The sequence below is a fragment of the Ursus arctos genome, unplaced genomic scaffold, assembly GCF_023065955.2.
Source record: "Ursus arctos isolate Adak ecotype North America unplaced genomic scaffold, UrsArc2.0 scaffold_23, whole genome shotgun sequence".
NCBI lineage: Eukaryota > Metazoa > Chordata > Mammalia > Carnivora > Ursidae > Ursus > Ursus arctos.
This window is the reverse complement of record NW_026622908.1, coordinates 13,999,958-14,020,854: the sequence shown is the minus strand read 5'-3', so window position 1 is coordinate 14,020,854 and position 20,897 is coordinate 13,999,958.

Genomic DNA, 20,897 nt, shown 5'->3' with positions numbered 1-20,897 from the left:
CATCCGGCTCCACATTGAGCACAGAGTCTGCTTCAGATTCTCTCTCTCCCCTCTCCCTTTCTGCCCCTACCCCTGCTTGCAGTCGAGCACTCTCTCTCTCTAAAATAAATAAATAAACAAAATCTTACAAAAAAAAAGTTAAAGAGAAAATGCAGGGATCTTTACATCTGGATTACTATAGACATAAAGAGCATTGTTGGATATCAGTCAGGTGAGGCAAAAGTTGTGTTTTAAGTAAAACCATAAATGATCTTTTTCTTCTTGTCATGATAGTTCAACTTAACTACAAATTTTCATGTCATCCTTAGAGAATATAAATAATCTATAACCTTGAGGTTGATGCAGAACACAAAGCTTGGGAAGCATATTTGTTTAGGAAATGTATCTCTCAATCTGCCTGAATCATGCTTCTTTCAGGAAGTTGAATTTGTACTCTTCAGCTGAAATAAAGAATTTTTCAAGAAAATTGCTATCCAAACCCAATATGAAATGTCATGTTTAAGAAAAGCAGCAGTTTAAATCATATACAGCATCATATTTTTTATAAGGCAAAACTTTAGGTAGATTAGAGGGAAGACTTTGGTGGAAACAGGCAGTCTCACGGAGAATTGAATCCTTAATTTACAAACTTCCTTGAAATCATTTGCAACGTTCTACATGCATTGTATGGACAGAGGTTCTAATGATTTTCTTCAGACCTGCACAGAGGTCTCTGTAGTCCCTCAAATTAAGAACCATCCTTCATTAAAAAATAAATTAGAATACCTCTGTATTGTTACTTTATGATATACTTTAATATAGTGCATATATAAATAATATGATTCCTTACAATAATTAAAATAATTTTAACAGTATTTGTCTCTATGATTTACAATATATAAATATCTTAAAGATGCAGAAGGAATTTAAACAACGTAATTCTTATTCCTTATTATTTTGGACTCACTGTTGACAAGCTGTGTAATCACTCTAGGTTACTTTAACTTTTGAATTGTTTACAAATCTATAAATGAATATAATGATAATATCAATAACAACTTTATGAGGGTTAGATATAATAAATGGAGAGCTTTCAAAACACTGTATAACACACCATAGCATTTAATAAACTTGTTCTAATTAGCTTAGTTATTTTATATTTATGTAAAATAATTTTTGTTACTGTGGCAGAGAGATGCCACCAATTTTTTTTTTGTGCAAAGCAGTACAATTTTATGGAAAGAACATTGACATGATGTAAAAATCAAAACACAAATCAGTCTGAGAAGTAGGACTTCTTTTCAGCAGCTGTGTGACTTGTTCTTCATATCAGGAAATTGAATACAGTAATATCATTATTACTAATAACTACTACCCTACTTCATTAAAGTCCTCTGAAGTTTATATCAGGGATCACATAGTAAAGTACTGATGGAAGATGTATTTTCAGCGTCTCCATATAAGTGATGTGCTTATTAACTGGAATAAGCATCTGCTGATAGTGAAAATTCACCCAGACAAGAGAATCAAAGTGTGATGATAGTAGTTTTGGTTGAAAAGCACCATTTGGTGAAATGAAAGTTGAACTTAGGGGTCAGGTGGGTCTGACACAGTATGTGTAGTTTAGGCTTGTTAAATTGGTTTCATTTCATTTCATTGGTGAATTGTTGAATATAGAGGAAAGAGACAGGAGGGAAATCTATGCTCAGTTTCTACCTTCAAAATAATACTGGAATTCATTTATGAGAGGCCAAATGTCTTCTTAAATAGATTTTTTAAATCAGTCCTTGAACTCACTGAAAGAGCATGAGCTGTATAAAGCAGAGTGAAACAGGCAACATACCATAGTGCTTAATAGTGGGCTAACTTTATTTTTTTTATTTCTTAAGTTTTTAATTTTAATTCCAGTATAGTTAATGTACAGTGTTCACTTATTTCACGCATCACCCCCCACCTCTCCTCTGGTGACCATTAGTTTGTTCTCTGTAGTTGAAGAATCTTTTTTTTTTTTTTTTTTTTGGTTTTTCTTTCTCTTTTTTTTTTTTCCTTTGCTTGTTTGTTTTGTTTCTTAAATTCCACATATGAGTGAAATCATACGGTATTTGTCTTTCTCTGACTGACTTATTTCCCTTAGCATTATACTCTCTAGCTCCAACCATGTTGTTACAAATGGCAGATTTCATTCTTTTTTATGGCTAATATTCTGTTGTATATATACATACCACATCTTCTTTATCCATTCAACTATCAATGGACACGTCAGCTGCTTCCCTAATTTGGTGATTATAAATAATGCTACTATAAACATCGGGGTACAATTATCCTTTTGAATTAGTGCTTTTGTATTTTTTTGAGTAAATACCCAGTAGTGCAATTACTAGATCATGGGATAGCTCTATTATTAACTTTTTGAGGAAGCTCCATACTGTTTTCCGGAGTGGCTGCAGCAGTTTGCATCCCCACCACCAGTGCACAATGGTTCCATTGTGCACTTCTCCAAATCCTCACCAACACTTGTTTCTTCTGCTTTGATTTTAGCCATTCTGACTGGCGTGACATGGTATCTCATTGTACTCTTGATTTGTAGTTCCCTGATGATGTTTTACCTCTTTCTTTCCAATTTAGATGCCTTTTATTTCTTTTTCTGGCCTAATGGTTCAGACTAGGACTTCCAATACCATGCTGAATAAACGTCCCAAAAATAGGCAGCCTGTCTTCTTTCTGATCTTAGAAGAAAGCATTTAGCTTTTCACCATCGAGTGTGATGTTAGCTCTAGACTTACTATTTATGGCCTTATTATGCTAGGGTACGTTCTTTCTATACCCATTCTGTTGAGAGTTGTTTTTTTTTTTTAATCAATAACGATGTTGAACTTTGTCAAATGCATTTTCTGCATCTACTGAAATAAGCACATGATTTTTATCCTTCATGTGTTAACGTGGAGTATCACTTTGATTTCTGGATATTGAACCACTCTTGCCTCCCTGGAATGAATTCCATTTGATCATGACTTATGATTATTTTAATGTAATGTTGAATAGGGATTGTTACTATTTTGTTGAGAGTCTTTGCACCTATCTTCGTCAGAGATATTGGCCCATAATTTTCTTTTCTCATGGCATCTTTATCTGATTTAGACATCAGGGTAATGCTAGCTGGTAAAATGAGTTCGGAAGTGTTCCCTCTTCTATTTTTTGGAAGAACTTGAGAAGAATGGGTATTAATTATTCTTTAAATGTTTCAGTAGAATTCACCAGTGAAGCTATCTGGCCCTGGACTTTTGTTTGTTGGGAGGTTTTCGATTACTGGTTCAATCTCCTTACTAGTAATAAGTCTGTTCAGATTTTCTATTTCTTCATGATTCCATCTTGGTATGTTGTATGTTTCCAGAAATTTTTCCATTCCTTTTAGGTTGTGCAATTTGTTGGCTTATACTGCTCATTGTAGTCACGATCTTTTATATTTCTGCGCTATCATTTGTAATGTTTTCTCTTTTGTTTCTAATTTTATTTGAGTCCTGTTTCTTTTTTTTTTTTTCTTGGTGAATTTAGCTTAAATGTTGTCAGTTCTGTTTATTTTTTTAAAGAACCAGATACTACTCTTATTGATCTTTTCTATTGTCTTTTTAGCCTCTATTGCATTTATTTCTGCTCTAATCTGTAATTTCCTTCCTTCTACTAATTTGGCTTTGTTTGGAATTTTAAAACTGTATATTAAACTAAAATATTTCCCTGAAGAACAAAAGATTAATTTCCTGGATTTTAAAATGGACTTTTTATCCAATTAAGAAAGTGAGGTACTCAAACTGAATTTGAGTTAAGAAAGAATATCTATATACTTAGTGCAAAGTTGGAACTCGACACAAAGTTTAACAAAATTATAGAGATGTCTTTATAATATGGCCATATAATTTCAAGGGCTATGATATTGGGCATGATAGATTATTTAAATAACATTGAGTCTCCACTCTCAAATTAAGTAATGGCAAATCTGAGGCTCAGAAAAGTTTTTATCACTTTCAATTTCAATTCAATTCAATTGATGTTTGCACAAATGGAATTATTTCCCCTCACTCTCCTGTCAATACACACTTCTTTACAATGTACAATATATTCGTAAATTCCAAAACTTCAAGATTTATTATTGAGTTAGTCTACAATAAGAAAAATCTAGTAATTCCTATCAAAAACTATTTTATCACATGTGTTACTAACTAGAACACCAGAAAAGTTTGAGAATATAGCCATTCTGTGATAATTCTAAAGTTTCATCTTTTTAAGTCTAAAAAGTAAAGCTCTTCTTATTTATCTTCTCTCTTCACCCTGGCCTCTGGCCTGAAACTTGAATACTTTAAAAGCTCAAAGAATAGCCTAATTCGATTTTAAAAATGAATAGAATGATATTTATTTTATGTCCTGAATATTCATAATGACTATCATTTTTAGCAACAGTATACAAGGAAAATGAGTTGCTTAAAAATTCCTGATATGGGCCCCATACAATTCCTTGTTTTTTCAATTTGTATTCAAATCAATGCAAAGTAATTCATGGCACTTGCCATAACACAGGTCTGAGAAAATGACAAAATTCTTTAGTGGCCCATCAAATTTATGTTCATAGAAGAAGTTTCTAATATTTGTGCCCATAGTTAACTTGTGAAATTGTATTTTCACAGCAAAGACTCTCTAGACCATGAGTTCTGAGAAACAATCGCTTTGCTTTCTCACGGCATCGTAAGACACGGAAGTGCTTATGGCACTGGGGAACTGACAAGAGTTAAACACAATTATCATACAGTTTTTTATGTCTAGAGCAGACAAAATACAATATTTGTGACTTACCTAAAATTATTACTAAAGATAAAATTTCATAATGTTTCCTTATTATCTTATATTTCATATTACTTCAAAATTTGGAACTATATCAATAATGATTGCCTTTTATCTAAGTCACAGGAAATAGTGTCTTTATAGAAAATCAGGTACCTTCTAATTTGGAACAGATGGAATGAGTCTAACAACTGTTTACTGGAACTCCTAAGTTGGACCCAGGAAACACTGCAAGAATTTTAATGAGTTGGTTTTGCTGGTAGACAATTGAGGAAGACACATTCTCATGCATGATGATATTTTTATAACTTAAGAAACATATGCAGAAACTATCTCTAGAATGCTATAAATTTGTAGTTAATATATTTTCAAAGAAAAAGCAGTTTTTTGAACAATTTTCACCTGCCTTCAATGTAAGTAGTAAATCCCCAAAGCAGCAGTTGAGCCCTGGATTAGACGTCCTCCACTCACTTGTTTAGATAAACCTCCAGTCCTTTCATGCCCTGCATGGTGCCCAGGGTGGACTCCATTAATTACTTACAGGCTTCTAGATTCCATTGGGTTTAGCCAGTAGCCAGTGGAGAGAAGAGCAGATAGAACAGAGAGAAAATAATGAGGCCAGGGTATTTGTTCTGCAGGGTTTCCCCAGGAATCTGCATTCCTGTGGTCAAAGACCATAATCCCTCTTCACACGTATCTGAATTCCCATGCAGGTAAATGTTTCATCCTTCACCTCTACGAGTGGTGATGTGCCCTGCTGTACTGGCCCTTCTGGCTTCTCTTCACCTTTCACAACCTTTGAAAATAGTCTCTTTACTAAAACTCTGTAGATTACCTCGTTTTGGTGTGCCATCTGTTTTTTGACATGTCTGTGGCTGATATAACCCATTTTCATTTTTTCTAATTGTTTAAACCCAAACAGTATTCACCTTATTGCCCTTTTCCAGATACTATTTTAGCTCCTATACATCTTATCTTGATATATAGCACTATGCAGATGAAAATCTGAATTCTGGGAATCATCCTAGATTCCTTCCTCTCCCTTATCTCTTAAAACCAGCATCTAATTGCTGGTGGTTTATTGAATATGCCTTTGCAAATGTGATTCCTTACCTTGAAATGTCCTTTCTGTCTTCTTGGAAAACTCTTATTTTTCCTCCAAGTCTCATATCAGATTAAATCTGTCCCATTGAACTGTCTTGAAAATATTCTCCTAACCCAAGTTCAAGTAATTATTCTTTCTTCCTTCAGATTTACATCCTTGTTTATTTTACTCTCATCATAGTGTGGTAAATTTTGTTTATTTGCATATTAGCTCACCCAAACCAGTAAGATAGCTCCTTGAAGTCAGGACTATATTGTACTCATTTTCCTATTCCAGAAAATTAGCATAGGACTTGATAAAGAGTAAGGGCTCAATAAATGTTTTCTAAGTCAGATTACTATAAATTAGCATTGGTTTGTTATTTTCTTACCATATCCGAAGCTGTCAGGATACACAGGCTACTTTTCCTGAGTGAAAGAGCATCCTTCCCTGTACCGTTTACCCATGGCTAGTTGATGGGGGGGAGGGGCAGTTATCAGGAACTTAAATAGGGTCAGAAATATTGAGATCAGGGTGCGCGTGGGTGGTGCAGTAGGTTAAACGTCCCCCTCTTTGTTTTGGCTCACGTCCTAATTTCAGGGTCATGAGATTGAGCTCCTGGATGGGCTCCACACTCAGTATGGAGTCTGCTTAAGACTCCCTTTCCTCTCTTGGTCCCTTCCGCTGCTCTCTCTCTCACTCTCTCAAATAAATAAATAAATCTTAAAAAAAAAAAAAAAAAAGAAATACTGGGATGAAAGATTTCACCATACTTTCCAAACTTACATCCTAAGGCTTGTAAATGACATCCTGGCCATCCTGCAAATGGTGCCTCTCCATCACTCTGAGTCAGCGCGGTCTTAATATAAAACTTGCTCAGCGGGGAGGCTTCTTCTCCCTCTGGCCCTCTCCCCTGCTCTGCTCTTCTCTCTCTTTCTCTCTCTCAAATAAATAAATACAATCTTTAAAAAAATATCTGAAAGTCTTATGAGGTCAGGCGCATCATTCCCACTTTTATCCTAGTTTACACTCAGGACTGGACATTTTGTTAGAACATCTACTCCTTCATTTTTCATTGAAGTAACTTAAACTGAGAGTGACAAAGGGAAAGATTTTCTACAAACTTCTTACGCTTGAGTCTTGAGCTGAGCATAGGTTCTCGAATCAAAAAGTGATCACCTCCAACACATAAACATATTTTTAATAAGATATTGTAGTATCAGAAACTAATGCTGTTTTCCATAGGATATTTTTCATTTTGACACATGATTGACTAAAAGTTTTTCTTACCCCAAAAAGACAGCAGTCATTGTCAGATTAAAAATCTACTTATTTGCCATTTTTTTTCACACCAAAAGCTAACAATTAGACACTCTTCCACCCCCTTACTGATTCAATCAGTTCAGAATGAAGATTTGAATAAAAGCTAATCTTGACACAGAGAATGTCATTTAATTTCTAGACTTTGTGCTTCCCAAAATACAACTTTATTTTCTAAGTGGAAATAAATTTTGAGAGACTTAAGAGTTTTTTCTGCTAAGTTTGTATTTTTCTTGTTTGGAAACATTTGACCATAAACAATTATATTTATATGCTCCTTCCCCATGTCATCCTTTACCCACATTTCTTATCACCTTAATTTTCCATTAAATTGAAATTTAGAAAAAAAAAATTAACATGCAGAATTTTTTTTCCAAAAATAACTCTTGGTCTTCAAAGCACAGCTGTCTCTTCTATTGTTTTCTCCAGAAAACAAACTCAAAAATCTATCTATAAACCAACTTAGACCCATCATATGCAATATTTAAAGTTACAAAGAAACATACTTTGCTTAGATTTATGAGAAAGGTTGCAGATGAAAGGCTTAAGCAGGAGCCAAGGACATAAACTTTTCTAGTATTTATTTCTGACAGTCAAATGGAACAGTTGTGCAAAAGTATGAAGACATTCCAAAAATGTATATGTCTGATGGATGCCAGAATTGGAAAACTAGAATACTGTCATTGCTCTTTTTTTTTTCTCAAATTCAGCAGCCCTTTGAATTTTGCTCTCAAGTTTACCACATGTGCATCCTCATTAATATGTTTATTGACCATTAATTTTTCTTTTCTCTGAATAATCTTCCCATATTATTTTCCTATTTTTCAATTGATTTCTGTGCTTTATCTCATAAATACTTACTTTTTGTATCTCATTTGAATAAAAGTTTTACTGTCGACAGCACTGATACTGGCATCACAGCTTGAAAATGCTTTTAAGATATCCTCTGTCAAAAAGGGAGAGATCTTTGCAATGCTTACTGAGTCTGTTCTTTTGCATACACACACACACACACACACACACACACACACAAACACACACACACTTCTATATAGGAAAGCCAGACTTAATATTATTGGATCTCACACTTCCTTCTAACAGCAAGGGTGGACTATGAGAATAGGAAATGATGATACCAAGTGAGCTAAGTGTATAAGGAGAGTTAATGGATCTTGAGTCCTAACGATTTTGATATAGGACATGTCCTCAGGTGGTGGATTGAAAGCAAAATTCCAAACTGCAGCTTTACAAATCATCATCACTCATCCCCTTTCACAGACACGTATATTACTTCTCTGTGAGGCATTTAAAATTGTAGAACATATAAGCACTTGAATTGAGAAAGTTATTAAAATAGATAAGAGAAATACAGAATTTCCTGTTGAAACCTCAAAGCTCAAAAACTAACCTGCAGAAGGATTTTGATTTGAACCTTGAGACGCATTTATTACTTTACATGTTCGAAGCTGAAAGTAATTATCTCATAAAGAACCAAGAATGAACACACAAGCAATCATCATCGTAGGCCAAAATTAGAGCAGTTAAAACTGATTAAACTTGAATAAAGAAATGTACCTAGAGTTTGCTTTTCAAAGGTGCAAACTCTCCATTTTTATTTTAATTAGTGAACTTTTCATTCTTTATAACATTTATTCTCTTCATCAATTATTCTACCTTGGGCCTATTGATGATTTGCACACAATTTTTCTGAAGATTTTATAAGTTCTGTGGTGGATCAGAATATATCTGCCTGTTGACACTATGAGTAAATAGTCCTGTCTTCTAAGTTGGGCTACCATTTGAGTTGGAAAATAGTCATAATTGGCACTGTCACCCTCTTACACTAAGATTTTTAAAAGATTTTGCTACCACTAATAAAAAATGGTATTTTTTCAAAATTACAGCCTTATTCATATACATGAAAATGCAAGTACTATTGGGGAAAAATAAATGAATGACACATTAGTAATGGCCAATGTTCAATGTGTTATTTGAAACATTTAAATTACATTTTGATGTCATGTCATCTAGAACAGCAGTATTGTATGAAAATAAATAAAAAGAATAAGGAGCAACAAAGCCTCTGTGGCTAGCACACAGAAGTTTAAGAAAACAAAAAGATAAGAGTAGAACTAACAAAGAAAGAGAAATTACTTTTATTTCAGTAACAGATGAGAGAGGAGCTAAGAGACTCTGAGAGACAGGACAATATCTTGAACCAGGTCAAGATTTTCTAATTGAGAGTGTGGTCTGTCCTACATATTTTGCAATTTGGAGAAACAAAGTTCTAACCAACTAGGGTCTCGGTTTCCTCTTATTTAAAATAAAGAATATAATCTGTGCTGTGAAAATCTCACTCATTTGATACTATAGGAGATAAGAGACAAAATTTGTAAAATTGTTGTGCAATACTAGATAGTGTTAGATTTACATAAAGTTTCAACATTGGGGCTGGGGGAAAACGTGGCAAAATAATTTTGTAGGTGATTTTTGTTCAGCTCCCTTCAAATAACTTGAGATCTCATCTTTTTGACACCACAGAAAAATATAACTTGAAGGAAGAAAACATGGTGATCATTTATTCCATCTCTCTGGTTACATGGATTAGAAAATTTAGGCCCAGAAATGTGTAATATTTGCGCAGAGTTGTACAATGAATGAGTATCAAAACTGTGATGATTAATTTTATGTATCAACTTGACTGGGGCATGAGGTACCCAGATATTTGGTCAAACCTTATTTTGTGTGTTTCCCTGAGAGTAGTTTTGGATGAGATTACTATTTCGATCAGTAGATTGAGCAAACCAGATGTCTTCCCTAAAGAGGGTGGGCCTCATCCAATCAGTTGAAGGCCTGAATAGAACAAAAACGCTGACCGACTCTTTCCCTGGTAATGGAGAATTCTTCCTGTCTGACTGCCTTAAAATCGGACATTGTTTTTTTCATGCCTTCGGACTCAAACTGAATCATTGGCTCTTCAGGGTCTGGACCCTGCCAGGCTTCAGACCAGAAGTACATTATTTTCTCTCCTGGCTTGCCGCTAAACCAGCAGGACTTGGAACTCATCAGCCTCCTTAACCACAGGAGACAATTCTTATAATAAATCATATCTCTATCTCTATCGCTCATCTATCTCTATCTATTATCTATCTATCTATCTATCTATCTATCTATCTATCTATCTATCATCTATCACCTATCTATCATCTATCCATCATCATTGGTTCTGTTTCTCTGGAGAACCTTGACCAACACAAAGACCAAGACAGAGCCCAGGACTTTTGATTTTTAGATTTTTTTTTTTTTTTTTTTACCATCCTACTCTCTAACATCAGTTCATGCTGAGAAACCACCAGACATGACAGCCTCTACCAGGACCATTATGACAGGTTGACCTTAAAAAGCTCCCCATGTATGCTTATTTGTTCCAGCAAATGGCCAGCCTCAGAAAAGCTTTCGTCTCTACTATGAACAATCTCCCTTCTTTTGAAATTCCAAGCCCCTCCCTTACAGCCAAACAAAAATTACCAATATACCTACAGACCAATTAGAACATCCCCCCTTCTTCTAGAACTCCCACTTTAATAGGACAATTTTGTTTAAATGTATGTTAAGTCATTATTTTTCAAAATATTTCTTTCTACCTTGTATCTCTCATTTTCTGGGGCTCTTATTATAAACATGTTAAATTGTTTGACATTATAGACCAATTTTAGGTGTTGTCTTAAGGTTTTTATACACATTTTTCTCTTTGTGTTTTGATTTGAAAAATTTTCTTTGAACTTCCTTCAAGTTTAATGATCCTTTCCTTTGTCATGATTACTTACTACATTCTTTTTTCTTCCATGATTAGCAGCATACGAGGAGCACAAAAAAATGTTCAAAAGTGTTCAAGAACAAATGAATAGTGGAAGAGAAAATGAATTTGAAACAACTTTTAAGAAGACTATATGCTTTAAAATTATTCTGTTATAGGAGGTTTTCTAGCCCCTCTATAGATAGTTCTTGCAGACTGTCCTTATTGATTATATATATTTGCTTTTAGGCATTTTGTATCTTTCTTTGGGATTCTCTCTCACTAGGTGCTGCAGTTATGAATTATGGTTACACTTTTTCCCCCCAGTTACATATTATATCCTTCTACCAAAGAGTGATATTTCTTTAAAAATAATCCCTTCTAATAGATAATCCAGTTACATATTATATCCTTCTACCAAAGAGTGATATTTCTTTAAAAATAATCCCTATTACTAATACTATAAATCAAATTTAATATATGGCACAATAGAGAAAATTCTAATTGATTTATAGTACTTATGAAGTCAAACATGGTATTTTTAAAAAATATTGATAATAGATATTATTTACTTAAAATGATGAGCAAGTAATAAGGATTGTCATAATCAAGTTTGAAAAGACAAAATTATATACCTTCCAAACCTCCTCCCAAGCCCTCCCCCTGACGCCACCACCATCCCACCCCATCCTCACCCACTGCCCACGTGACTGTCTTTTTGTGTCTTAGCTTATTACAGGCTCTGAGACATCTGTAAGAAAGAAGCCTGTTTGACAGGATTTAAGCCAGGATTTTCCAATCTGTCTTAACCCTTAAATGTCTTCCTGATAGAATATTTACTATTACCTCTTATTCCTATTCTTTAAAAACCTACCACTCAGTGTGTGGGTTGGGACCTGCAGTGTAGCCATCATCAGGAAGCTGATTAGAAATGCACATCTCAAGGTCCCCCCCACCAGGTCTACTATATCATAATCTGTATCTTAATAAGATTGCCACTTGAGAAGCACTGCTGATTTACTATATGGCTTCCTAAATACCAGTTAGGAGCAACTGCTTATGTTACCATGTTTTTCATTGCTAAATTCAACCCATTGAGCTAAATGACTTACTCAGTTTTTAATCTGATCCAAAAGGCTGCAACCTCTGGATTCTGTCACCTTCTGACTCATATAAGCAAGGCAGCAAGTTATACTTCAACTTTAGACTATTTCTTATTCGTAGAAGAAAAAGGAAGGGAAAAAAAAGATTTCAGGAGAATGTAAAACATTAAAAATAAAATAATAATTTTATCTCTTTATAGGCTGCTTAAAAAATAAAAGTTTTAATACTGTCAAATAAAAAGAAGGAGGAGGTATAGTTTCTAAGTTTCTTATACCTCCAAAGACTCTATACATATCTATATACTTCTCTCACTTGTGGTGAAGTCTGAAATGTGTATTCTTTAGAGGCTTGATCTTAAAATTACTTCTGCATTTCTTATTCACCTTCTTTTCTTGGAAAAACATTGTAAAGAAGCAAGGGTTTTGATGAATCCATTTCTCCGGTGGGGGTAGTGGGGAAGACATTCAGCATGGAAGACACTTTCTTGACCAGGACCCCATGTGATCTGTTGCATCTCTACTCTGATTGGCTAAAGAGGGTCTTTGCTGCAACATTTCCCTTGGTTTAGTTTGAGAGATTTTCGTGACTGCACATGTCATAGCCTGGACCTTGATGTCTCAGAACTATGGTGAGCTACTTGACATCTTCTACTAAAGTCCTTTCATGCTTAAACTAGTTAGTGTAGAACTCATTGTTTGCAAATGGAGAATCCGACTGGTTCATAGGTCAAAATTTTTCTTCCCTATTTTCAAAGTCAATTACATTTCCTCTTTAAGTGAGGTATATAATAGTTTCTGTGTATTAAAAGACATATTAGAACAGTGCTAGACATGTAGTAGATGATAAATAAATAATTTTAAGTTGACTGATATTAGGATTACTAATATAGACTCTTTATAAATACTGTCTTTTGAGAATAATGAAAATTTTCTTACCAAGTTATCAAGATCTATCATAGATTTCAAAAGGTGTTTAGTTAGGTGTTCTATCTTCCAAACTCTTTTCTTTTTTCATCAGGATGCCTTTATGTCTTGAATAAGAAACTAAGGCGTCTGATATAATAAAAGACTGTGCAGAGCATTATCTCTGACAGTTCATTTCTAATTTGTTGCCTAGGCAGTAGTTGTCATAGCCATGGCATTTCAGTGATTTGATGCAATTTTAGTTCCCAACTGGGCTATTTGCTTTTCAAGAAAGAAAGAACAAAACCTAGTCGCTTTCAAATGACTCTAAAGCATGCTCGTTACTCTGCAAAACAGCTCACAAGGAATGCGTGTGCAACTGTGCATCAGTTAAGCACCATCATCTAGCCTGAGATACCTAAACTTCAAGTTTCAGAGTTTGAGAACAAATAAGGAATAGTAGGTTTGGTTCAATATATTTAAAGCTTCAGAACATTACATTCATAGAGGCCACATACTTATGGTCAATATTGCCAGGTGGACGATTGTGTGTACGAGAGAGAAAGATGACGATGCTGCATATATAGGACATGTCATTTTCTTTTTTCATTTCATTTCTTTTCTTTTCTTTTCTTTTCTTTTCTTTTCTTTTCTTTTCTTTTCTTTCTTTTCTTTTCTTTTTCATAATAATATTTTTATTATATTATGTTATTCACCATACAGTACATCCCTGAGTTTTGATGTAAAGTTCGATGATTCATTAGTTGCGTATAACACCCAGTGCACCATGCAATACGTGCCCTCCTTACTACCCATCACCAGTCTATCCCATTCCCCCACCCCCCTCCCCTCTGAAGCCCTCAGTTTGTTTCTCATAGTCCATAGTCTCTCATGCTTCATTCCCCCTTCTGATTACCCCCCTTTCTTTATCCCTTTCTTCTCCTACCGATCTTCCTCATTCTTGTGTTCCATACGGTTTCTCTCATCTAAGGACATGTCATTTTCAATCCTTTTTCCATTCTTCTCTATCTTCTTCTGATTTGATGCAGTGTGACTTTATGGAACACATCATTGGAATTCCTTGCACTTGCCCTCTGTTTGGGTTTTAGCTGGGGGTGGAGGAAGCAAGAGCAAGTGATTAGAAGGTTGGAGAGAAGAGAGAGAGATTTATGTCCTAATTCTGTCCTTTCTGGACCATGGGTTGGTAGTGGGTGAGTTCCTTTCTTGAGGGCCACAGATCCTGATGGCTGGTCCTCATCTCTGGCTAGAGCCTGTTCACAAGATTCTGCTAATAACTAACTCTCTTCACCTCCACTTTTGCCCATTCAGAGGTAGTGGTATAGCTGCTTCCTGCTGCTCTTAGCCCCAGAGTGCTTCAATACCCTTCTTAGATTGTGTAACCCTGTTTGTACTTGTAAATAGTCTCCTCATTAAGCTCTACTCTACTCTTATTGAGTGTGCATCTATTTTCCTGCTGGGATCCTGATGGACATAGTAATTGGTCCCAGGAATTGACCTGGGAAAACCGACCCTTAAAACAGGATTCTGGAGTTGGGTTGATCATAAATTTGATGAGCTCATGTGTATCTTTCTTGATAGCTGGATTAAGTCATTGATAATCCATGCTTTGCGCTGGCATCATGTTTACTGACATTTTTACCTGAGGATGAATGGGAAGTGGTGTGAGTAGAAGGCAAGTTGTTGGAAAATGAGATGACTGTGGCACCTGGTCACTATTATGACAAGAGTGATTGAAAAGAAATGTGGGGGCGCCTGGGTGGCACAGCGGTTAAGCGTCTGCCTTCGGCTCAGGGCGTGATCCCGGCGTTCTGGGATCGAGCCCCACATCAGGCTCTTCCGCTATGAGCCTGCTTCTTCCTCTCCCACTCCCCCTGCTTGTGTTCCCTCTCTCGCTGGCTGTCTCTATCTCTGTCGAATAAATAAATAAAATCTTTAAAAAAAAAAAAAAGAAAAGAAAAGAAATGTGGTATAGGCTGTGGCTTCTAGCAAAAGTAGAAATAGATATAGGAAGGAAATAATAGAGTAAAAACTTTTAGTGCCTAATTCAAGGCACAAGAGGAAAATCAAGAAAGTGTCCATAGCAGTTTTTAAAAAAATTCCTTATTTCACCGAGGTACAGAGCAAACATGATCTATCTGGCAGTCCCAAGGCCTGAATATAAAGGTTCTTAGGATTGCAAAACAATTCAGTATTTGGAATTGTTGGATCTCATTAAAAGTGCAGCAGTGGTGGGGAAGGAGCTGGAATCTGAGAAATGAAATGGGGTATTTGGGTAAATACAGCTAAGGTTGAGAACTGTGATTCCAACCCCCCCCCCCGAAACTTTTTTTTCCAGAAGAAACATATTTCTATTCATCTCTAATTATTACCAAGCCCTTAATGAAGGCTGGATCCAGCCTAGCTCAGATCATAAATAGAAGGTCTTATCTAACAGGACCTAGACTAAAAAGGGAAGAATGACAGGACTCTGGCAATTTGAATATGAAGGAAGTTGGGACACATATGAGAGTGAATTCTAAGGATGCTGGAATGAAGAGGACAAAATTCCAACTAGAAAAAGGAAAGCCAAAGCAAAACAATTCGATAAAGCAGAGTTTACCAACATGGAAGTACTTGCCTGAGGTTGAATGAGTTAGTTCAAGCACGTGGAGTTGCCTTACCAGTCTTTATTCATGCCTTATCACGCAGAAGGAGCTGGCTTGATGGAACTGTGGAATGACCTTCTAAAATCTTTAGGACAGTACCAACTGGGAGAAAACACTAAGCAAGATAGAGACCCTGTCTAATGGATGTGGCCTACGCCTTCAACATGCACACCGTATATGGCATGGCCTCTCCTGTCACTATAACGCACGTGTCCAGAAGTCGAGATGTGCAAGTGAGAGTAGTCTTTGCCACCATTCACCTAATTCACTTAAGGAATTTTGCTTGTTTTTTAAGTTGAGCTTGCTGAATTTGGATGATCTAGCACTCTAAACAGGAATACTTGCACTGGGAAGATGGCCATGCTCATGTGATTCTCTGCACCTGGGCTGCTCACCCATGTTGCAGAAAAGGCATTCCTTCTAGTGGTCTGAGAGATTGGCCCGGACTACCAAACAGAAAACACAACGTTGGGAGACTGCAAGTACTGTGTCGGAAAGCCAGGAGGTTCAGTGGGTGCCTTTTATGAGTTATTGCCTTGCTGCTACGGCTTCCTACCGCCTACAGTCCCAGTAAATGCAGTGTTTCTCACCTCCTGAACAAACTTAAAGAAATGAGGACTTTGACTCTCAATGTCTGTATGCTAACATATTATCATTGACTGAATATGAATGTATAAAAGTGCATATAACCTATGAACTATATAAAGTAAAATTTCTAAAATAGAACGTGTTAGCCCAACCAAAAAAGAGAAGAAAAAAAATGTTCAATTTTTCATATTTTGTTTTATGATCATATCACCCACTGAGTTGGTCGGTCTGGAAACCTTGATTCCTTTCTTTCTCTCCCTCCATCCATTTCATTGGTGCCACTCCTTGCCTCTGCCTTGAAAATAAATTCTAGGGGTGCCTGGGTGGCTCAATCAGTTAAGCATCTGCCTTCAGCTCAGGGCATGATCCCAGGGTCCTGGGACGGAGCCCTGTGTCAGGGTCTCTGCTCTGTGGGGAGTCTGCTTGTCCCTCTCCCTTTACCCCTCCGCCCTGCTTGTGCACATGCTCTCTCTCTCACTCTGGCTTGTGCGCTCTCTCTGTCAAATAAATAAATAAAATATATTTTTTTAAAAAGACATTAAAAAATAGAAAATATATTCTAAATCCAATCACTTCTTCAAGGCACCTGGGTGGCTCAGTCCGTTGAGCACCAACTCTTGGTTTCAGCTCAATTATGATCTTGAGGTGGTGAGATCAAGCTCCGCTTGGGTTTCCAAGCCAGGTGGGAAGTCTGCTTAAGATTCTCTTCCTGTCCCTCTGCTCTTCTCCAGCCTTACCCCCAGCCCCTGCTTGTGTGTGCCCGCTCGCTCTCTCTCAAAAAAAAAAAAAAAAAAAAAATCCAATCACTTCTCATCAGCCTTTACTATGAATTACCACTTAAGTCTCTTCTTCACACACTATAAGATGCTTCAACTACTAAAATCATATTATGTCAGCACTGTGCTCACACCATCTGAAGTCCCTGCAAGGCCAGGTGTGATCACACCGCTGCCTCTTTCTCTGACTTCATACCCTATCACTCTTCTCTTTGCTCATTCTGGTCCAGCCACACTGGTATTCTTACAATTTCTGGAACATCATAAACTCATTTCCATCACAGGGCCTTGACCTAAAAGTCCTGCTCCAGGGCTTGGAATAAATTTGCTCCTTGACATTGTTCAAGTAACATTCACATTTCACCTGGGAAACTTATGACCTAACTACCTAAAATGCAAGCACTTTCCTCATCATACTCCATTCTGTTTTACTGCTTTATTTATTTTCTAGTCTTCACTCTTAGAAGTACAATAGTTATTTATGTGTTGTCTTGCTTTATTTCCCAACTTCCTCACCAAAATAGAAGCTCTATGCATTCAAGAAATTTGTCTTGTTCATTTCTGTGTCTCCAGCAGTTAAGATGGTGCCTGGCTGGCAATTTGAGATGTCCAATGTCACTATCATGGATAATTTATTGTCTCTTCTTGGCTTGACAAGCATTAGAAACTTTAAGTCTTATATTCATTCTATGTTACTTTCTTCAGGGCATTAAATCGTCTCTGAACCTCCTTTCTCCCCTTTAAAAATAAGAAAAAATTATCTTTCTTCGCTATCTAAATTGGTACATGTGACAGTGAATAAATAATAAAAGTTTCATTTTACATATTCAGCATTCTCAATGCCAACCATAAATACACGGCCCTTTAATTAAACCACAACATTCATACGTCTACACCTAATTAACCAGCTCACTCTTCTCAGTAATCAGGATGATTTTGACCTTGGGCACCAAGCCATTTTTAGGGCCAGTGCTGATATTTTTAAGATTTTAAATCTTAAATCTTAAAAGTGTACCTGTTAAAAGTGGGAGTATATGTCATTGCAGAGTCATGTTATCGTCCACAGCCTATTTCACCTCTATACTTTCATTTTTGCCTAATCTGTATTAAAGTAAATTGGTAAAAAAAACCCGAGATTTTATATCTTACAGTGAATAGCTAATATTCTATTGATATTGGACTTTTTAATGATACAGGATTGCCAATGAGAATCAGGACTAAAATAACTGCAGATTTCATCACCTGCCGAGATGATTAACCTTGTCTCAGGTAACTATCATAGTAATTGCATTAGTTTATCCAAATAGATAGATTGATTAGGAAATCTTATAAAGTTAATCCTGTTCTATAATATATGCAATTTGTAATTGGTGAAAAATGAAATGATAATTGATTGTAGTTAAGAAAGGAGCTGGTTATAACGTAAAAAGCCAGGGCTTTTTTGAGTTTATAAATCTGAGGTTGAAGGCTGGTCATCTCATTTGCTGATGATGAAATGGTTAGGGGGATATTGGAGATTATATGAGGTAATATTGCGAGTTTTGATGCAATAAATGGTAGGCATTATTTTTATTATTGAAGCTAAATATGCCATATGACTTTTAAAACTGAAAGGCTATTTGTTAGATGTTTTGACATTTGTGACAATCAATACACCTCGAACCTGCATAGAAATATGTGGTTGAAATACCAGCATAGATTCGAGCATGGAACTGGCCACCTTCTTTAGAAATACAAGTGATATTAATCTAGGCTGTACTATAACCATTCTTTATCTTTAACTTCTGACACATATTACATGATATTCTTTACCATGAAAATGTCTTCATTTGATGCCTATTTTTTTTTTAAGATTTATTTATTTATTTATTCGACAGAGATAGAGACAGCCAGCGAGAGAGGGAACACAAGCAGGGGGAGTGGGAGAGGAAGAAGCAGGCTCATAGCGGAGGAGCCTGACGTGGGGCTCGATCCCATAATGCCGGGATCACGCCCTGAGCCGAAGGCAGACGCTTAACCGCTGTGCCACTCAGGCACCCCATTGATGCCTATTTTTTATGCTACCAGTATTTTATGTCATGTGTTCCTATTTTATATTAAATACATCAAAATTGGGGTGCCTGGGTGGCCCAGTTGGTTAAGTGCCCCACTCTTGGTTTCAGCTCAGGTCCTGATCCCAGGGTCATGAGATCGAGCCCTGCATCAGGCCCTGCACTCAGCATGGAGTCTGCTTGAGATTCTCTCTCCCTCTCGTGCTCTCTCTCTAAAATAAATAAATAATAAATAAATAAATAAATCTTTTTAAAAATCTGTGTGTCACTTATGGCAGAGTTAAATCATGATTCTTCATGATTCCTTCTATTATTCCCAGGCAAGTCATGACACGAAACCACTGTTAAGACTTCCAGCTATAGAAGCTAGGAGTGTTATGCTCATATGCTTCTTTATCTGTAAGGCTTGACAGTGGTTTCTTATAATGTGGACATAAATCAGTGCTTCCCATTTTTGAGCCATTTTTTCTTTATTTTTACTTCTCTATATTAAGTATATAGGAAAAAAATCTTCCTGAGATGGCTTATTGCCACAGGATCTATTTATTGTGATGAAAGAAGGGTAATAACCTATGATCTTCACATGCCACTGACTGTTTTCAAAGCAGTTTTATCAAATTTTCTCACGTGATTCTTGCAGGCCCATGTGTCAATTTAGCAAACATTTGTTAAGGATGTATTATGTTTGTCCTTAAGGATCTCAAGGTAGTAGGAAGACAAATTATAAGGTAATTAAAACATAGTGTGATGAGTTCTGTTAAATTGAGTTCTTTAGCATTACATACAAGTGGCTTCTTATCCCACCAGGATTAGGAAAAGCAGGATTTTCTGAGATTATATTTGAGTGGAAACTTGAAATGTGATTTTTTTAATTAGGTTTTCTTAGGAGACGTTGCAGGGGAAATATCTGAGGCAAGGAGAAAACCATGGCCAGTGCATGGATGTGTGAAGACATGTAGGATGGAAGGATAGTTGAGAGTACAGCCTCTGGAACTAGATGGTACAGGTGCGTAAACTTGGGTTAGCTTTGTGCTGGTTGTACAACCTGCCTCAATGACTTACCTCCCTGTGATGCAGCCACCTCATCTATAAAATGGAGACAGAAGTAGCATCTGCTCCCTAGGATTGTTATAAGTATTTAATGAGTCAGTATGGGGAAAGCACTTAGAAATGAAGCCACACAGGATGTACTTCAGTAAAGGTGATTAACGTGTCTGGAGGAAGGCGAGGCATAAAAAAGTGAAGAGACATGAAGCTCCCAGCAGAACAGATTTTGCCTCTAGCTTACACGTAAAGGGTAAAAAGAAGTGATTTCTAATATTTAGGCAAACCTTTCTCTTTTTGATATATATTACTGTTTTCAGTAATATTTCAGTTTATTATTTTATTAAAACGTAACACAATAACCTTTTTTTGTAACATAGTTTCCTAAGAAGAAACCACTAGCTAAATGGCTCTGTAGTTGCAAATAGCCGCTTATAAATGCAACGCATGTCACCTCTCTACAGCTGTTTGGCAATGAGAAAAAGAGCAGTTCAGTCTTGGTTCAGATCTCCTGCGCTAGCAGTTACAGGCTCCTTTAGACAGATTTGAGCATTATTAAAAATGTTACACTAGTTGAATGTTCCAGACATCCTGTGACTTACATATGAGGATTTCTAAGTAGGGCCCTCTACAGATAGGGCTCAGTTTCATGAGTAACACATTTTCACTTAAAAATGTAGGCTGCCTTACATGTGGGATTCCAAAATGACCTAGAAATGCCCCTGTTGTTTTATTTCCATCCCTCGTAGAATATCAC